This window comes from Prionailurus viverrinus, chromosome C2, assembly GCF_022837055.1.
Source record: "Prionailurus viverrinus isolate Anna chromosome C2, UM_Priviv_1.0, whole genome shotgun sequence".
NCBI classification, from domain to species: domain Eukaryota; kingdom Metazoa; phylum Chordata; class Mammalia; order Carnivora; family Felidae; genus Prionailurus; species Prionailurus viverrinus.
The window spans coordinates 131,545,562-131,564,331 of NC_062569.1; the positions used below are offsets into that span (position 1 = coordinate 131,545,562).

General features: G+C 40.5%; 1 long non-coding RNA gene across 1 annotated transcript; it reads left to right on the plus strand.

Annotated features, from left to right (window-relative positions):
• Positions 1-369: 369 nt before the first annotated feature.
• LOC125175492 (uncharacterized) lies at positions 370-16,988 on the plus strand. The gene is made up of 2 exons (XR_007155832.1): positions 370-656; positions 16,596-16,988. It is a non-coding gene; the product is annotated as an uncharacterized LOC125175492 (long non-coding RNA).
• The last annotated feature ends 1,782 nt before the right edge of the window (positions 16,989-18,770 follow it).

The following is an 18,770-nucleotide window of genomic DNA, read 5'->3' on the forward strand; positions in this document are numbered from 1 at the left end:
ATGTAAATAACTTGAGTGATTGCTTGGAAAGAAAACTACTCCAAAGAGAAAATTAATGTATCTGATTTGTTTATTTATTCATCTAATTTAGGGCCAAAAGATTTTTGGACTGATACTAGATATGAAAATGTGTCACTGAAATTTATTGGAGCTCAGAGCTAGAGACCTTCCCTATAAATATAGATTTAAATAGTCGCATGCTTGGTTATCTCTGATAAGTTAAATCAGATAAGATATTTAATATATAATTCTCCCTTGTATATTAGAAGACAGTCTTACCCGTCTCTCTGTTTCTGTTAGTTGTAGCTTGGATGGGAAATTAAAAGTTAATTTTGTCTTTGTCCTTCTGTCTTTTTCTTATCAGCAATGCCTGGGAGGCATGGTAAAGTATGCTGAAAGTGACCTTCAGTTTCCTCATATCATCTTGACACAAATGAGCCAGGCACTTGTAATTTTCATTATTCGCCACAAGAAGAGGAGCTTCTCTCAGTAGGAAATATACAACATCCAAAAATATAGAGGTATTTTATGTATCTCATGAGTGATTACTTAAAGAAGGTTGAAGGGTTGGAGAATCAATGGAGAAGGTGACGAGTGAAGGAGAGAAAATTATAGCCAAACTGCCACCATGCAGAGGGTGACGTGATTTACCCAAGGTGAGTAGCAGAACTTCTCTTTAGGGGCACAGTCAGAACTGGAACCCAGAGATCCTGGCTTCTGGTGCAGAATACCTTCTCCAATTCCATCCTGCCTGAGTGGACAGAAAAGCAAATGAACTTCCCTTGTCAAATGGGGCAAGATAACTGTTTTTGGTGCTGCGTCTCCACATGTCAGCATGTCATGTTGTTTCTTTACCTCTGCCCTATTCATATTTTTGTCTCTCTTGACTGAAGTCAGAAGGCACTGCTTGTAAGGACACAAAGTGGCCCCATGTCAACTTTCCCCCTGTAAATTATTTTTATGAGCATACCAACCAAGAGCATATCTAGAACACATGATCGCTTTTGGCATCTAACCCACCCTTCTCTCCCCCCATCCTCCTACCACCATTTTATGGGTAAAAAACACTTTTTCTCATCATTCTTCTCAAACAGGATCCTTGAAACTACTGTAATGTATAATGTTAATATATCAACTACCAAAGAAAAAAAAAGTAACCTGATGAAAGTAGGCATCTGGGAGTTCAGGCTTCTGAAATCGACTCCCATTTCTTAGGGATATGGAACACGTGACTTCAGGCTATTCCTGCATCACTTTTCACTCCCCAGTAAAAAGCTGATTTTAGGAAGATGTCCTGTTCAAAAGTTGCTACACTAAGAATGTTAGAACTACAAGTTTTCTGCATCTATGGCTGAATAGATAGGTGGGGTTGCTAATGACTTTCTTGCATGTTCGATGAAAAATGCTGTGTAAAGATCTTAACCTGGATTTTCTGTGTGACCCCTATGTGTTCAGTAAACACAGTGCAGGGCATCTGAATTCAGCAAAGGACACTGAGCTGTAGTCTGTGCCCTTGGGATTCTTCTTTATAAACATGCCAGAGCAGAGATAGTGACCTCATGCTTCCCAGGGAACATCTTCACTGGGTTGTCCTGAAGTCACCTCAAACTCAACACGTCCAAAATAGAACACAGTCCTTCTCACACATTCATGGTCACATCATGGGGTCACATCATTCCTCCGTTTACTAGGACCAGAAGTCCCACTTTCGTGCCAATGACCAATTGTTTCTGGGTCTGCCCTGTCTCTCATATCTATACCTTCCATTTCTCTCCCAACATCACTAGCTTGGTGCGGGCTGGAATTACCTCTTGCTTTGACTTTTGTAATGACCTCACAGATGGTCTCTGCAAATGCAGATTCTCCCTCACCAGCCCACCTTCTGTGTTGCTAACAGGATAGCTTCCTAAAACACTCAAATGTTAACCACCTTCCCCAAAACTTTCATGGGCTCTTTGCTGCCCACAGAATAAATTCCAACATTCTCAGTCTTGCAGACAAAGCCCTTTTGTAATTGGGGCCCACCATGCCTTTTACAGGCTCATCGGAGACTAGATCACTAATGAAATAAATCAATTTCCTTCAAAAACGTGCTATGTTCTTCAGTCCCTAAGTCTCTTCTCAAACTATCCCCCTAAAAGAATTCTCTTCCCATTTGAACTACCTTTTAAGATCTACCAAACTTTTATATCCTTATTAGGAAGACTGGGTAAGTGTCAACCCAAGATGGAATCCTAGCAGTTGCCCCTTATGCAAATATACAATCAAATCATAAAACATGTAATGATGAGAAAATATGATGTGGGAATGGTTGGCTGGATATCAATAGGCAAGATTCCATTACAATGTGGCATGTTCGGAGGACAAAAATCACACTGGAAAACATGACCCACATATCACTTGTACTACTGAGAAAACTACATATACATATATATATATATATATATATATATGTGTGTGTGTGTGTGTGTGTGTATTATGTATATATTACTGTAATCGGGGATGAAAGTTAAGGAAGGTGAGAAGGCAGATGTAAATGATGAATGGGAGGTCTTCAGTGGTCTTTGTTTCACAATTAACCTAAGGCCGGGGGCGGGGGGGTTGAAAATAGTTTTATTCCAACACTCACAATTCCTATACTTCCATTGTATAGGAAGATGAGATTTAGAGAGTAAATTAAACTTTCTTGCACTTCATTTGTTTCTTTCAAATGTATTTACCAAAGCACATTTTAAGGGAGGGGTGGGAAATGTCAGTTACACAAGAAAATCTATCCTCTGCCCGACTGAAGAAATTGTTCAAATGAAGTGCATTCTTTCATAAGCACTGCTTCCTAATGTAGCCAGGGTCACTAAGGGCTTAGGTTATTAGTTATGTAATCCCTGGTTCCTCAAACTGCAGTTTTGATTTGAACACATGGTTTCAATTAGTTACTTCAGTTTTTGCCTCTAGATGTATTTCATTTTTAGGATCAAGAGAGGCTCAGACAATCATAGCATTTTAGAGCCACTCCTAATTTCACAAATATACACCTGACCCCCAACAGGTAACTTTACCACAGACACAGCTCTCAGCCCAGTTCTCTTTCCATAACATCACTTGTAGGTTGAATTATGTTCCCCAAAAAGATTTGTTGAAGTCCTCAGCCCTGGCATCTGTGAATGTGATCTTATTTGGAAATAGTCTTTGTAGACATGATGAAGATGTAAGTTAAAGTGAGGTCCTATGAAGCAGGTGGACCTTTAATCCAATATGACTGAGGTCATGACAAGAAGAAGAAAAGAAGAGTGCCTGGGTGGATTAGTTGGTGAAGCATCTGACTTCGGCTCAGGTCATGATCTCACAGTTCCTGAGTCTGAGCCCCACATTGGGCTGTGTGCTGTCAGCATGGAGCCCACTTCAGATCCTCTGTCCTCCCTCTTTCTCTGCACCTTCTCTACTCATGCTCTCCCTCCCTCAAAAAGAAATAAACATTAAAAGAAGAAGAAGAAAAAAGACATGGAGACAGACACACGGGGGAACACCATGTAACAATAGAGGCAATCCATGGTGTCCCAGGAATTGTTGGCTCCCACCAGAAGCTAGGAAGAGGCACGAAAGGATTCTACCCGGGATTTCAGAGGAAGCATGGTCCTCTTGGCAACTCAATATTGGACTTTTAGCCCTCAGAGCTGTGAGAGAATACATTTCTATTTTTTTTTTAATGTTTATTTTTGAGAAAGAGAGAGAGTGTGAGTGGGGTAGGGGCAGAGAGAGAGGGAGACACAGAATCCAAAGCAGCCTCCAGGCTCTGAGCTCTCAGCCCAGAGCCTGACACGGGGCTCGAACTCACAAACTGCGAGATCATGACCTGAGCTGAAGTCAGATGCTTCACCGACTGAGCCACCCAGGCGCCCCAGTTCCTACTGTTTTAAATCTTCCGACTTGTGGTACTTTGTTACAGCAGACCTTGCAAACGAAGGCACCACTTGCCATCTTTTGATTGCTCATTTTTGTTTTTATCATGTTCTTTTGGGGAATCTCAAAACAACTTGGGTAGTGTCTGGGTGCCAGACACTGCCTTTCCACTGGTGAAATCATCACCCCCGTCACCCTCCACCTGCTGCTCCTGAAGTACATCTCTTCTGACCTTTGGGGCCGTTGTCATCCATAATGTCACATGAAATCTTATGTCTGCCAGTATGTTTGGTCCAATGAGCACTTTAAATTCTGATCCCTGGATGCTTCTGTAAGCTGCCTGATGGTACTGTAATACATGCCAGCCCTACCTCTCCATGTTGCTGTGGATCTAGTGGCATAAAAATAATTTTACAAATGTAATATTACTGGGCTAACATTTATTTAATACTTCTACATGCCTAGGACTGTGCAGATGCTTTACATATGCTGTCTTGTTCAATTCTCACACACACACAAAAAAAACCTTGAAGGTAGATGTTACCATCATCTATGCCCATTTGACAGATCATAGAAATCGAAGCATAGGTTAAAAGGCTTGCCCAAGGCCAGATGGCAGGAGAACACTGGAGCTTGGATTTCAAGCTACATCTGACAGCTTCCAAAGTTCACGGATTCCCCTCTATACTGTAGTGTAGGCAATGACCCTAAACTATTTACCTTAGAAACTCACCTTGAAAACCCCCTTACTTACCATAAGAATTTAGTCACAACCTTTTTTTCTAGCCTCGTTTCTTGTTATCACCCCCACCACATACACACACACATACACACACATACACGTGTAGACACACTCACTAGCTACAGAAGTATTTTCACCTTGGCTGGAATACACAAGTCTCTTTTATCTCTGTTTATTTTCCACATTCTGTTCTTTGACCCCAGATACCATCCCCGTGCCCTTGCATATTTCAAGGAAACATCAACTTCGCTGAGTCCCAAATGCTCCACAGGTAGCTACTCCCTTCCTGCATCACTTACTCAAGCTTATACTCTGATACTGGCCTTGGACTAGGATGAGGCTATGAGCCATGGTCAGAACAGTTGAGGAGACACTCATTCTTGGGTTTCAGGGGCAGAATAATCTCTAAGATCTTACTTTTTATTCATTCCTTGAACATATCATCTCCTAGAGCAGATTCTGTTAGGGTGAGGGTAGAGAAAATACAGATGAGGGAGACAGAGAAAACTATGCCCCCAGACAAAGAAGAGAGCAAAGCTGGATGGTGTTATGGGCAGCAGGACCTTGGCAGGGCCCCTGCAAGATAGCAGAACCACATTTTGGGAAGGGGTGGCTACCTTCATATCTAGGAACCTGATCTTAGGCATCTGGCTCCCAGGTCCTCAAGGATCCAGTAGCCTATCTGTACCATGGAAGTAATGGGGCTTCTAGACCTGAAGCAACCAGCCAGGCTCAGACCATGGGCATCCAGGATAGTCTGTGTGGACAGATTGCAGGGGATCTCCTCACATGCTCTGGGCTAAAAAAAAACACAGGACCTTTGCATGACAGAGGGACAAAGCAGGAAGGGATCCTCAGTGATGACTGAAATTGAACCTCTCAGATGCTCTGTAAGATGAGAGTTCAGAGTAGCATTTAATCTCCTTAACAAAACAAGCAAACAAACGAAAAAACAGACACATGATGTTTATTGCACATACACCTCAGTTGGTGAGTCGTGAACCACACCCAAAGCATTAGTTTCCATATCTGCCTCCGGCACTGGATATAAGCTTCTCCAGGGCAAAAACTGATATTTTTTGTCTTTGCATTTTCAACACACTCCTCCCCCCCCCAAAGTGCCTACGGTAAAGCAAGTCCTAAAGAGATGCCTGCTAAATGGATGAATGAATAAATGAATTAATTGAACAAGCAGTTAATCAGTCTCTATGGGTTCTTCATGTCCTCAGATTCTAGGAAAGAAATGAAAAAGTACCAGATTCTCCAACTTGTCTTTATTTGGAAATGGAGCTGAAGCCCAGGAAAGAGGAGAAAGCAAAGAGGGAATGGGGTTACAACCTTAGAAGGGCTTCTTCTTTCTTTAGGCATTTGAGTCAAGAGGATGAATGAGTGAATCTTCCTCCCCTTTTATTTGGGATAGCACTAGCTTCCTCCAGACCATATGCGACATCAGGGAATTGGGCTGGGTAGCTACATCAGAGAATTGGATAGAGGTCTGCTGGAAGTCACCAAGAAGTGAGCCTCAGGGGAATTCTGTTAGCAAAATAGCACTGTCTATTTCTCTTCATGCCCACTGAGAACTCAGAGCTCTACTAACTGGTTCTTCCAGGTGTGTCCATTCTGGATGGCCATGACCAGGATAATTTGAGTGGGGGAATTTCTGCTCATAATTGTGTAGTTACTGGGATTCCAAACACCAAGGACACCAGGACACAAAAGAATATTCTATGATAGCAAGGTTTCATGAGATTTCTTTTATGTGCAATTGTTGGGACCAGATATGATCATCAAAGACCAAACTGTGAAAACATTTCAGGGAGCCATCAGGAACACGAAAGGGACCAAAAACTTCTCATGGGAAATAGTAAACCAGCATACTGCTCTCTGGTCTCTTTCCAGCTTTCCCACTACAAGGAATTAGGCTGACAATTTTATCATAACCAGGGTGTGTCACAGGGAGCACTGGCTTCCTAAAATCTTTAACCAACTGTGGAATTTCATTCTTCTTTCTGTTCCTAGGGATCCTGAGAGCCACTTTCCTCTCAGGAGTGGATATCAGGAGTGGTTTAGCTCCTAATTAAATTGTTTCCTTTAAGACAAATGAGTAATTTGGCCATTAGCTCCCAGTTCCAAAGGTCTTATCCTCTTTAACCATCGGTTAGAGCTGAAGTGTCCTGCCTGTCCCAAGAGGGAAGACATGGAGGCCAGGAACCTCTAACCCCCTTGAGCTACTTGGCCATATTCCTTCTTCTTCCTTCTACACCCATTTTTGAGGTAAGAGTCATCCCCATTCCTGCTTCTTTTAGGTTCTGCTGGAGTTGGGAGGATTAGGCAATGGACGTGACTGAAATGCTCCAGCCCCACCCTTGGGTCAGGGCTATTGGCCAGGTTACTCATAAGAGGTCACTGTGGCTGTCTGCTGCCACTCAGCCCAGGCTGAAGCCACTAGCCACAGATTACAGATACACAAGGGCAAAGACCTAGGGGTCTGGCTCTATTAGTTATAGGACCAGTTTGTCATGGTGACCAGATGGATGCTTCAATGACTGAGTGGCCCTCCTCGCATGCTCCTGGGTTCAAGGCCAGAAACACAGATTTTGAAACCAAGAGAAATAGAAAGAGACCTTAGAAACCAAGAGAGAATAAGAAAAGTGCTCTAAGATTTACAGACTAGAGAAAACAATTTTGCCTTTACAAGAATGTTTTTGATTTCTGATAGAAATATTATATATTCGTTACATTCATGAGCCCAATATTGACCTGACCATGGCTTTTAATTACAGTGTTCAGATAAACCTGTAATTCCTTTATCAAGGAATAAAGTCAGACGAAATTAGATATAAATAAAACCAGTGTCTCTAGGCTGAAAATCTCCTGGACACTTAGGGTTCACTTTCAAAGTTCAACGGCAATTTGTCTACCTTCTTGACCTCCTCTAAAACGTGTCTGCTTTTCCCTCAAGTGTTAGCAATCATGATGCGCTAAATTTTTTCCCCCTGCTTTATTTCGAGGCTTTTCAGTTTTGTCTCATTGGTCATGTTTTTTTAAGCTGCAAATTGCCTGTGGGTCTGTCTATCTTTCCAGATACTGGATACACCCTGTGTGTTTAAATAGGCACTTTGAAAATAAAGGTTTCATTTGCATCATTATAAGTTTGGGTAAACTCACCATTGCATTTGGGTTAAAAGAAGCATAATCGATGATCTAACTTCCATCACCTCCTCACTGCCTTGAGTTTCTTTGACTCACAAAGTGTAGAGAGAGCTGGAGATTGCTTTTTGCTCTAAGCACCTTTTATTTTTTTATTTGTTTTGTAAGATACTCTTTGGTACTGATGCACTTCCTTAACATTATCCATAGAAAGATATGTATCAATGCCCTGGTAGAAACGTCCAGACGACCAGAACCTGTTACTTGGTTCTAGTTTATTCTTCACTTGCTCCAGAATCCATTTAAAACAGAAGAATGAAAGTGATCATAGAAATAGGTTAGGTATCATAGAAATAGGTTAGGTAAGGGGAAAGGAAGACAGAAATGCTTACAAATTGCAAACAGGAAAGAGAAATGAGGACAACAGAGCTTCAGAACGGCTGCAAACACATTCATAAACAAACAGAGGCGGCCCTGGAACAATTCATGTTTGTCTTTGCTCCGATGGTGCAATGTGGTCTAGTGGTCCGACCAACTGGGAATCCAGGACCTGGGTTCTCAGTTTTGCCATAGACTTGCTGTTCTGCACTGAACGGCCTTGGGCTGGATGGATTTGGGCAGGGTTTCTTGATCTGAGAGATAGGCAGATTTCCCGACGGCCGGGCTCAATGTTTGTAAGCGGACAGGTGGCAAAGGGGTGAAGGGCAGTATTAGAACCAAAGCAAGATTGTCATACATGAACAATCAGTCCAAGGAGTTTTATCTTCACCGGCACATTTAAAGTCAAACCCCAATCCTCTCCGCCCTGTAGAGTGTATGCGTTTGTTTGTTTGTTTGTTTTGTTGAGGTCTCTGATAATCTCGGCAGTTTGGAGAGGGGTAGGAGTGTGCGTGAGGAGCAAATGGGGTCATCTACTCACAGTCTGCCAGTGTTCAGTGTTTTGCGCATGCTCTCGCCCCATGCCCAGCACCAGGTCTTGTTTTTTCCTTAGGAATTCATATTGTAGTGTTAGATTTTATAATTAGCAAGACTAGTTTTGCGTATTTTTCTCAAAATGATAGCACGTTTACATATCATAAAGGAAAATATTCAGACGTATCTGAAGTTCTTTTTAAATGCACCCCTGTTTAAAGAAAACCCCACTTCTATTAAAATACGGAGCTACTTGGAGCGGTTCAGTTTCGCCGAGCCTGCTGATCAGTGAAATCCATAAATAGTTAAGAGCCTCCAGCCCATGTTAAAGAGGAAGTAAAATGGACTGATCTCATGACCCCAAAACACACCAGATACTGCAAACTAATTGACTTTTTACTTGGTATTTGAGCAAACTATTTTAGAGTGAGAATTCGGTTATTTCTGAATTGTTTTTATGTCTTAACATCGGAGTCAAATAAACTTGGAAATAATTATGCTTTCTTTGATTTCAAAGTGCAGGCTTTAATGAGAAAATTATTGCTTTTGTTTTTTAAATCATGTAGCCACTCAAGAGGAATTGTATCAAAACTATTGCTTTTAAGCCTTATGAACAAGTTACAAAATATAAGAGCTAATTCTTTTTTTTTTTTTTAATTTTTTTCAACGTTTTTTATTTATTTTTGAGACAGAGAGAGACACAGCGTGAATGGGGGAGGGACAGAGAGAGAGGGAGACACAGAATCAGAAGCAGGCTCCAGGCTCTGAGCCATCAGCCCAGAGCCCGACGCGGGGCTCCAACTCACGAACTGCGAGATCGTGACCTGAGCTGAAGTCGGACGCTTAACCGACTGAGCCACCCAGGCGTCCCTAAAATTGTTCCTTATTATATTGTGGAATAGTGAAGACTGGGCTATTCCTTTCCTAACAATGTATGTTTATAAATTTCAAACAGAGAAGAAAGTGAACCTAAGAGCTATCCTTTAGATTTACGTCTTTATCAATGTCATAAAGATATGTAAAATTGCTATGTTATAATATTTCTGTAGAATAATAGGCAAAAGCCAACCCCAAATACAAAGGGAAAAGATGCATTTGTATTTCTTAAAAAAAAATTTTTTTTCAACGTTTATTTATTTTTGGGACAGAGAGAGACAGAGCATGAACGGGGGAGGGGCAGAGAGAGAGGGAGACACAGAATCGGAAACAGGCTCCAGGCTCTGAGCCATCAGCCCAGAGCCCGACGCGGGGCTCGAACTCACGGACCGCGAGATCGTGACCTGGCTGAAGTCGGACGCTTAACCGGCTGCGCCACCCAGGCGCCCCAAGAGCTAATTCTTTAAAATGTATGTTTTATGTTTAGAAGTTTTATTTGTTTGTTTGTTTGTTTGTTTTAATTTTGGGCATTGTTTTCCACTTAGAGCTTATTTCTGGCTTAGAGAGCCTAGAAAAATGGTCTGAACAAATAGTAATTTCTTCCCCCTCTCCCTTCCTCCTTCCCTTCCCCCACATTCTCACATTCTTCCTTTTTCTCTTTCCCATGCTCCCTTTTTTTTTCTCCAACATGTTTGAGCTCCTACTGTATACCTGGTATTATAATGCCGAGTGCCTTGAATTTAAAGGTGAAAAGACCTGGGTTATTCAGAGAGCAAATCAGGCAGAGACCCAGGACAGGAAGCCGCACTAGATATGGAGAACCCCACTGGATACAGAGAACCTTCTCCATAGTTAGACAGAGAGACAGCCAGGAGGTAGGAAGTAGGGTTTCAGGGAGAGCTTCTCAGAAGAGGTGAGCTTTAAACTGACGCTAAAAGATAGGTAGTGATTAGCCAGGTACCTTAAGAGTATGAAAGCTGGAACAGCATACACGAAGACACAGAAAGAGAATACAAGTCAATGCATCTAATTTTTTGTGGGGGCGGGGGGTGGAATGTGGGGAAGGGGGAGTAAGAGATGAAGCTGGAGTCCCAGGCAAGGGTTTCCCATGTCACACTGTGAGATTCGGGTTGATTCCTATGGGCAAGTGGGAGCCACTGAAGGTGATCAGCGAAAAGAATGACAGGACCAGGTTTGCATTTTAGAAAGCTCACACTGGCATCTTCTAGATATCCAGAGGAGATAGGGGTTGAACTTGAGAGCTTCCAATAGATACTATGTGATATGAATGTAAGTTTTCTTTCAGAATAAACCTGGGCTCATGCATTTATTCATGCAGCAAGCTTTAATTGAACACCTACTTTATGCAAGGCCTCTGGTTCAGTGCTGTGGTCAAGACAGAAAGAGATGAAACATAGTCGCTGTAAGCCTCTCAGCATCCCTCCCCAATACCATCTTTTTGAAAGGTAAACTTCCTACTGCCTGAACCTTACCAGAGGACCCCCCCCCCACCCATACTGTGTATAATATACGTTTTGTGTACAACTTAACTCCACTCTTCTAAAAAATCTTTTCTTTTGTTTCAAAATGCAACAACTCTGATAAGTTAAATAGCATCTATCCTTCCCCTTCCTTGAAGAATATTTTCAGTGTCAATGGACATCTCCCCTGGTACCCATCAGTAACAAATCCTGTAACAAAATGAGGGAAAAAAAAAACTTCAGTCTTGTAAATCTGCACACCTCCCTGATCTAGGTGGATGAATTTCCTTCATTTCCAAGAATGTTCCAAGTGCTAAAAGTTAATTTAAAAGGAAAAAAAAAAGGCTGGTTGAACATTCTCACTCTAATTCCACTTGTAGGAAATAAAGAAGAATAGAAATTAGCACCTACCTCGGTGGAGTGTCCTGAGAAATCACTGTGTGAAAATACAGAGTATGATCTCAATCAGAAGCTTCTGCAATGAGATTTTGGAACTAAATATAGCCCCCATAAGCAGACTTGACTCATAAGTGGAAACAATTGATCTTACAATTAAATTTCTAGGGCTTTTAGATAAAAGAAAATCCAAAATAATCTCTATTCATATCTTACACCAATCTCTTTAGGTTTTAGAAATCACAGCACTTGACAATTACACAGTCTTTTCTACAGGTACTTGTGCAAAACAATTCCATTTTCAAAAATTGGGAAAACCTTCTAAAATAAAATACCTCAAGGGAAATTTTTTTTAAAAATTGGAAACTCAGGTAGCACTGGAAATAAGAATACGAGCTGACCAAAATGGATGTCATACAAGGAACAACAATACAAAGCTGAATGCAGAACTCATGGTTTGCATATTAATAATGCAAGATCCATATACATTTATTCATAATAATGGAAGATAATTTGCCATGGAATAATTGAACCAGAACTAATTGTTGCTCTCTGCATTTTATTTTAATACTATAACCCGATCTTATAAAGATTTTCATAGTAAAATTTAATGTCAAGTCAATGCAGTATTAATATCTGATTATCTATTCATACAATACATATATTATAGATACTATGAACAAATTAAACACGTCACTAATTACACGTAGAGGCCTACTGTATTGGGGAAATAGGATTCTGTTTATTTCTTGGAAGAGAGCTTCAAAAATAATAATGGATCCTGAAGAATCTACAAAAATTATATGAAGAGGACATTGTCAGCTGTCAAAGATACTCCAAACTGCTTAAAGTTTATTTATTTGTTTCACCCACAAAGACAGGGAGCTTTCTCTGCCTTCCAGCTTCTTCTGCTCAATAGATTTGGTGCCATCGAACAGTTGAAATCAAAACAATGCTAAGAATGGAAAATTAAAATCAAGAAAATTGTTGAAACATAAAACCACCAGCGCTGTTCTTGGTATCCAAAGACTTGACTTCAAATTGCCTCCACCAATAAATAGCTTCAAGGCCTTGACTATAGCACTCCCTTACTCTGGACCTCAGTTTACTTACCTATGAATGTTAGATAATACTACTTATATATTCCACTAATTGTGAGTAACAAAGCAAAACAATGGGATAAGAAATGTATAAGTGTGTGTCAAAGTATAAGGCAATGAAACTTTGCTGCAGTGATCAGTACCATTCTTCCTGGATAGAGTTCTCTTTCTTCAGGTGGTTTCTTTACTTAGGTACTAAGAATACACAGGCTAGTCCAAGAAAAACCCACCCGAAATACTGTTGAAAGAAATATTTTAAAAATTTTAATCATCAGAAGGAAATATTTTGGTCTGGTTGAGGAACATCTATCTTTGATATTCGTTTGTTCGGATATTAGTCTATTCAGGTATGCAAGGGTAAGTAAAGTATGGCCTCTACCCAGAAGGCACAAAGACTTGTCATTTCAGAAAATCTATAAACTGAGAAATTTCTGTTCTATGAAGTTCCAGTTTATGGTTCATAGTACTTTGACACCTACAATTTGACCACATGTCTTACCACCTCCTTGAGCGTACAGAGTTTTTGTGAGGACAGGCTTTCCAATGCCCCTTCCTAGCGCCACTAACACTATGTTAAAACTGAGTATTGATGAGATGCCACTCTACTTAAAAGCTTTATTCAGTTCAAGTCAGTGCAGTTCAGCAAACATTTGTGTAGGGTTAATCCTGGGCTGGGAACTGTGCTAGGTACAGGGCAATTCAATAAGGATTTAGATATAGTCCAGGCCCTCCAGCAAATCCCACTGCCTATGAGATACTACCCAACTCCATGGGATGGCATTTGAGCTTAAGAAAACAAAACCCATCACCAACTTAATAAATTAGCCATGTAAAAAGACGGTTTTGAGGAAAATGGGGAAATTTAATATGGCCCTACTATTATTAGGTGATACTTCAGAATTATCACTAATTTTGTTCATGATAACTGCATTGTGATTATATAAGATAATGCCCATCCATTTTAGAGACACATATTGAAATCAGAAGAGGTGAACTGATAGATGTCTGGGATATCCTTTTTAAAAAACTCAGGAAGAGGGGCATCTGGGTGGCTCAGTAGGTTGAGCGTCCGACTTCAGCTCAGGTGACGGTCTCATGGCTTGTGAGTTCGAGCCCTGCATTGGGCTCTGTGCTACTAGCTCAGAGCTTGGAGCCTGCTTTGGATTCTGTGTCCCTCTCTTGCTCTGCTTCTCCCCCGCTCATGCTTTGTCTCTCTCTCTCTCTCTCTCTCTCTCTCTCAAGAATAAATAAAAAACACTTAAACATTTTTTAAAAAAACTCAGGAAGAAAACAAGGTAGATAAAACAAATGTGCCACCATTTTGATAATCTTTAAATGTGGGTGATGGGCATTTATTTGAGGGATCATTTTATTATTCTCTCCCTTTTGTGAATGTTAGGAATCTTTCATAATAAACACATTATAAAAATTGGTTGTCCTGTCTTCTAGCTTTTGTTGTTCTTCCCCTTTACCCAGGATGAGTCTCAGCACTTCCAGCATTGGGCTACCTACTAATATATGGATCCTCAAGTAGCATTGGGCATCTCCAGTTCCTAGTTCAAAGCCATCTTTGAAGGCCTCACTCAGGCCACCTCTGCTGAGTGGCTCAGAAAACAAACAAACAAACAACAACAACGATTTCTCCCATCTTTGGGTACTCAGTACATGACTTATAATTCTTTTATGGTTTGTGTACAATTTATTATAATTATTACTTCTCTTTTCCTCTTGCTTGAGTGGAAACTCCTGTAGATTGGACATCTTATCTTAATTGTCTTTCTTTCCCCTTACTCATCACAGAGTGTGACAGAGTCTCCATCATGTACGGCCCTTAAGAATGTCTGTGGGATGGTAGCATTATCAGTCTTCATGTTGCTTAGTACCTAGCACAATGGTCATGTTTGTGAGCTCAGTAAAGATCGCTTGAAAAGTATCGTTTGGCAGCTAATCTGTGCAAATCACATTTGGCTATAGAAGTATGGAACTAGGCAAAACTTAAGTGTATTTGTTTAGCTTAACCTAGTTACTAGAGCAATTTCCGAAGTCTCCTCATTCATTTCAGGTGTCAGGCATTTGATTGAAGAGAGAGCCAGCAGAAAGTCATTTGGAGAATGCTGCATAACTAGGGCTCATTCTGGTGCAACACACAGTATGACTATCCACGAAGCGCTTTTGATTTACCAGGCAGTCTTCTGACAGAGCTCTTCTCCCTTCAGGGAGGTGTGGGTGGTAGAGCTGGTGACATGGGACAGGGGAGCAAAAAAAGTCACTCCAAATAAAGCAGCGAAGTGCTCCTGTGCAGTTATAATGCGATTCCATGAGGTAAAGAAGATTTGCTTTTTACATTTACTTTCACAGACATTAATTCCACAAATCTTTGTAATAAGAAAATATTCTAGGGGCAAAACAAATGTGATACTTTCTAGAGGCCAACTCTATATACAAATTTAGACTTTGCTAAAATAACGAGTTATCATGCAAGCCAATCTTGACAAGCTTTTAAAAATCGGCAAGGAAAATATATTTCATTCGTTTAAGTTGGCTGTCAGAGTCCAGTCTCAATACATGATTTACTTGGGCACGTGGCATGTGTTTTGAAAAATCAACCTCCTTTGGGAATTGTCCTCTTAAGATATTTATTCAGAGATGTGCAAGCTGTCAGTGAACACGACGCTTGAGCCAGAAATGGGCAAGTCTGGATAAAGTGCAGTGGTTTGTAGTTTTTCTGTGTGTGTGTGTGTTTGACAGTTTTGGTCAAATATATAGGTGTCATTTCCCTCAAGTAATCTTTATCCTCTGTTGCCTCGGCTCATCTGAGGGTTCATAATTGTGTTGTTTCTCTTAGGACCAAGCTGAGAGTATAATGTTAAACTTAATATAGAACTGTTCGTAGGCTTTTTTCTCCCCCCATCCCACAGTTTCACCATGTGCATTTGTCCAAAGAAGGCGACAAAGTATTTTACAATATTTGACGACAGATTGTGACTTCCCACTTTACTGGCTTCCTTTGCCCACCCTGCAGCAGTATCTTCTGTGTTCCTTTAACCTGCAAAGTAATGACGGTGGCTGATTGCATTTGATAAAGATTTCACCTTTCTGGAGCAATTCTTTACTAAGAATTTTAAACTTCATTATTACAAAAACTAGGGAAAACTACAGCTTAGGCATTTATTTTTTCCAGGCAAAATTCATTTGTCATGATGAAGGATTCCTCAGTTCTAAAGACTGAATATGCATAATAGATATACCTGGAGGTAAGTTTGCTTTAGGGTAGGAATAAAGCTTCTAGCTCCTCGAGGAATAATGTGCCTTTGATTTGGAATACTTGAACACTCCTATGAGCATAAGTTAACTGAATATTTTTGTTACATTTAAGCCCCATTTTCTTGGGAATATAAACTCTGTATTTGTTATGGGACTTACGTATGGATTTGTATAGTCTATGATAGGTTGATCTTTGTGATTCAAATCACTCTTACTTTTATGGGAAGTACTGTGCCATTTTCGATATGGTTATGTAAGTTATGCAGTTTAGCAGCAGAATTACATTCATTCTCTCAGTGAATAATATTCTTCTAATAACAGCATATTTAGACCCAGATAGAAGTTTAGTTATTGTTCAAGTTTCATTTATTGAACAGAATAAGGACAAAATGCTGTTAGAATTTCAAAGAAAATCTTATGCAGTATACCTAGAATCTATACTGTAAACACTGTGTGTATGGCATCCTTGGGACTATGCAATGAAAACAGTGATGAGTAAACAATAAAACAAAAGTAAATCCATTTACCAAACCCAGAAAGGTGAAAGCACTCGATGAAACACAACTCCACAAGAAATCTGAAGTGCTGATAGAACTGTTACATAACCTTCAATTTATTTTAATAACGCTGGAAGGGCAGATGTCATAGCTGTTCCTGGAAATCTTTTTGAGGTTTCCAGGATGTGTTCCTATTACTTTTTTTTTTTTTTTTAAGCATCTACTATATTGTGCAACCTGCAACCAGCATTGACTAATTTATATTATGTTTCCTCTTAAGGCTGACTCAGGATCAGTTCTCCTAAAAGAAGTTCAACTGAGTAGCATGTAGGAATCATATGCAAAGAAGCTTCTCGATGCAGGACAGAGCACAGCCTCAGGAAGGTCACACAGGTCAAGCTGATTACCTCCTCCAGCTCTGGCAAGCAGAGGGCTCAGCTGGGTTACCCAAGTTCACAAGGAGCTATTGACATTCAGCTTCAGCTCTCACTCATTACAGATCAGCAGGGGACTGTCTGGGCCTTAGGTTAACTCTTCCCTGCCCTCTTTCAAGATTGCAGTGAGGCTAAAAATGAAAAGAAGCTGCACGGTAACATGGACACAGTTTATTCCTGGTTATTATTCAAGAAATGAACCTTTTCAACCAATATCTAATAAACCTCTTCCAAGGGAAGCAACAATCGCCTTCATCATCTTGCAAGTGAATATATTTGTCCCACATTTGTTCATTATGCAGTAAATGCTTATTTTGGAGGAGGATGGTAGTGGGGAGGATGTTTTACCTTCCCATGGATTATTCCCACTTCGGCTTTGAGAAAGGAAGCCCCATATGATTTCTAAAAAGATAATAGTATTTGTAATTCTCTGTCACTTAAAAGTGCAGGTTTCCCCTGAATTCTTCGTGTAAAACTAACCTTGGGGAAAAGCATAACGACCCATGACCTGAGAAGCGAAGTTTTAGGAAAGTTTGGAACCTCTCTCGTAGGTTACAGCTCAGAGCCCTTAGTGGGAAGCAAGTTCCGAACTTCAGGCTTTGATTTCCTGCTGACACATTAGGATCTTCCAGAAGTGACTTAACCTGTCTGCCTCTATAAACTCATTTGTAAATTGAAAATAATAGTTATTTTTTAATCCATAAAGAATGTCTTTCCAGTAGCTAGGGGAAGTCTGACTTCCTGTTAAATTCGAGGGTCATCTTTACCTTTGTTAACTCTCCATTCTTTAGCATTCTACTGGTCCTGGCACACACATTATGCTGAATCCTTGGTTCTCTTCTTTTATTCTTAATTACTCCTGCAAATGGCTGAAGATTTCACATAGTTGAGGCCAATTTTTATTCTACTACTATACGTAACAAAAGCAAGTACCAAGCTTCCTTCAAGGGCCTTGCCCTTGCAAGACCTAAGCCCTACCTTTCAGGAGCTTAGAGTTTAGCCAGAAGACACAGAGTTAGAAAACGATGTGTTCACTTCTAGAAAATCCAAATGAATGATTCAAACTCCAGTTAGGTGAGTTAGGAGTTACCCAGTTAGATTTCTGACTATGTCAAATGACCTACCTAAGTGCCAAATTCTACACTTGACAGGAGGAAATAAAAAGACTGCTTATGTAGATTCTCAGAATCATGACTTTAATCCCAAATGCAAACAGAAATCCACAGATCTACCTTTTACTGTAACATTCAACATTGTTGACCGTTCTCTCTATGATGGAGGTTCTAGGAGCTGTTCTGAATTTAGTGTGAGTGAATGAAGTAAACCGGGTAATGCTAGTCCCAGATGATTATTAGCTCTCTACGTTTCTGTCACCATATTCTTTCATTCGGTGATTTTAATTACCGCCTCTCCCCTCCCTTGGTCTTAATCTCTTTCCAAATCTTCAACACTAACAACCAGCCCTCTTTCGAGCTTCAGCTCTATTTCTGCACTGGCCTTGTCTGGGTTCCCAACCGGCATTTTCAACTCAGCTATTCTGTAGTAACACCTTTCCCCAGACAAGCTGCTTCTTCTGACTTGCTTTTTGCTGCGCGTAGTCACCACCCACCCAGTCAGTCAGGCTCTCAACTTCAGAGTCATCTTTGATTTCTCTGTCTGCTTGACCCACACATTTTCTCTTCCATCAATATCTCTTGAATCTGATTTTCAGATTTTACACGCCTGTTACCAGATCAATCTTCTGAAAACAAAACTGTCACTCTCACACACTCTGTCACGCCCTTCAGGACCACAGGGTGACTTCTAAATTCCTGAATGTTACCTTTAAACATCTGTAATCTGGTACCGGTTTGCCTCTTGTCAACCTTATTCCTAATGATACCCTATGCTGTCTTGATAGCCTCCTCCAAAGTTACCCCATTCCCAAACATGCTCCATATAGTACTGCCTTCTCCCATCTACACTTCCTTCCTGTACAATCAGGAACTAGTTCAGATGTCCATGAAACTCTCACTGATTCC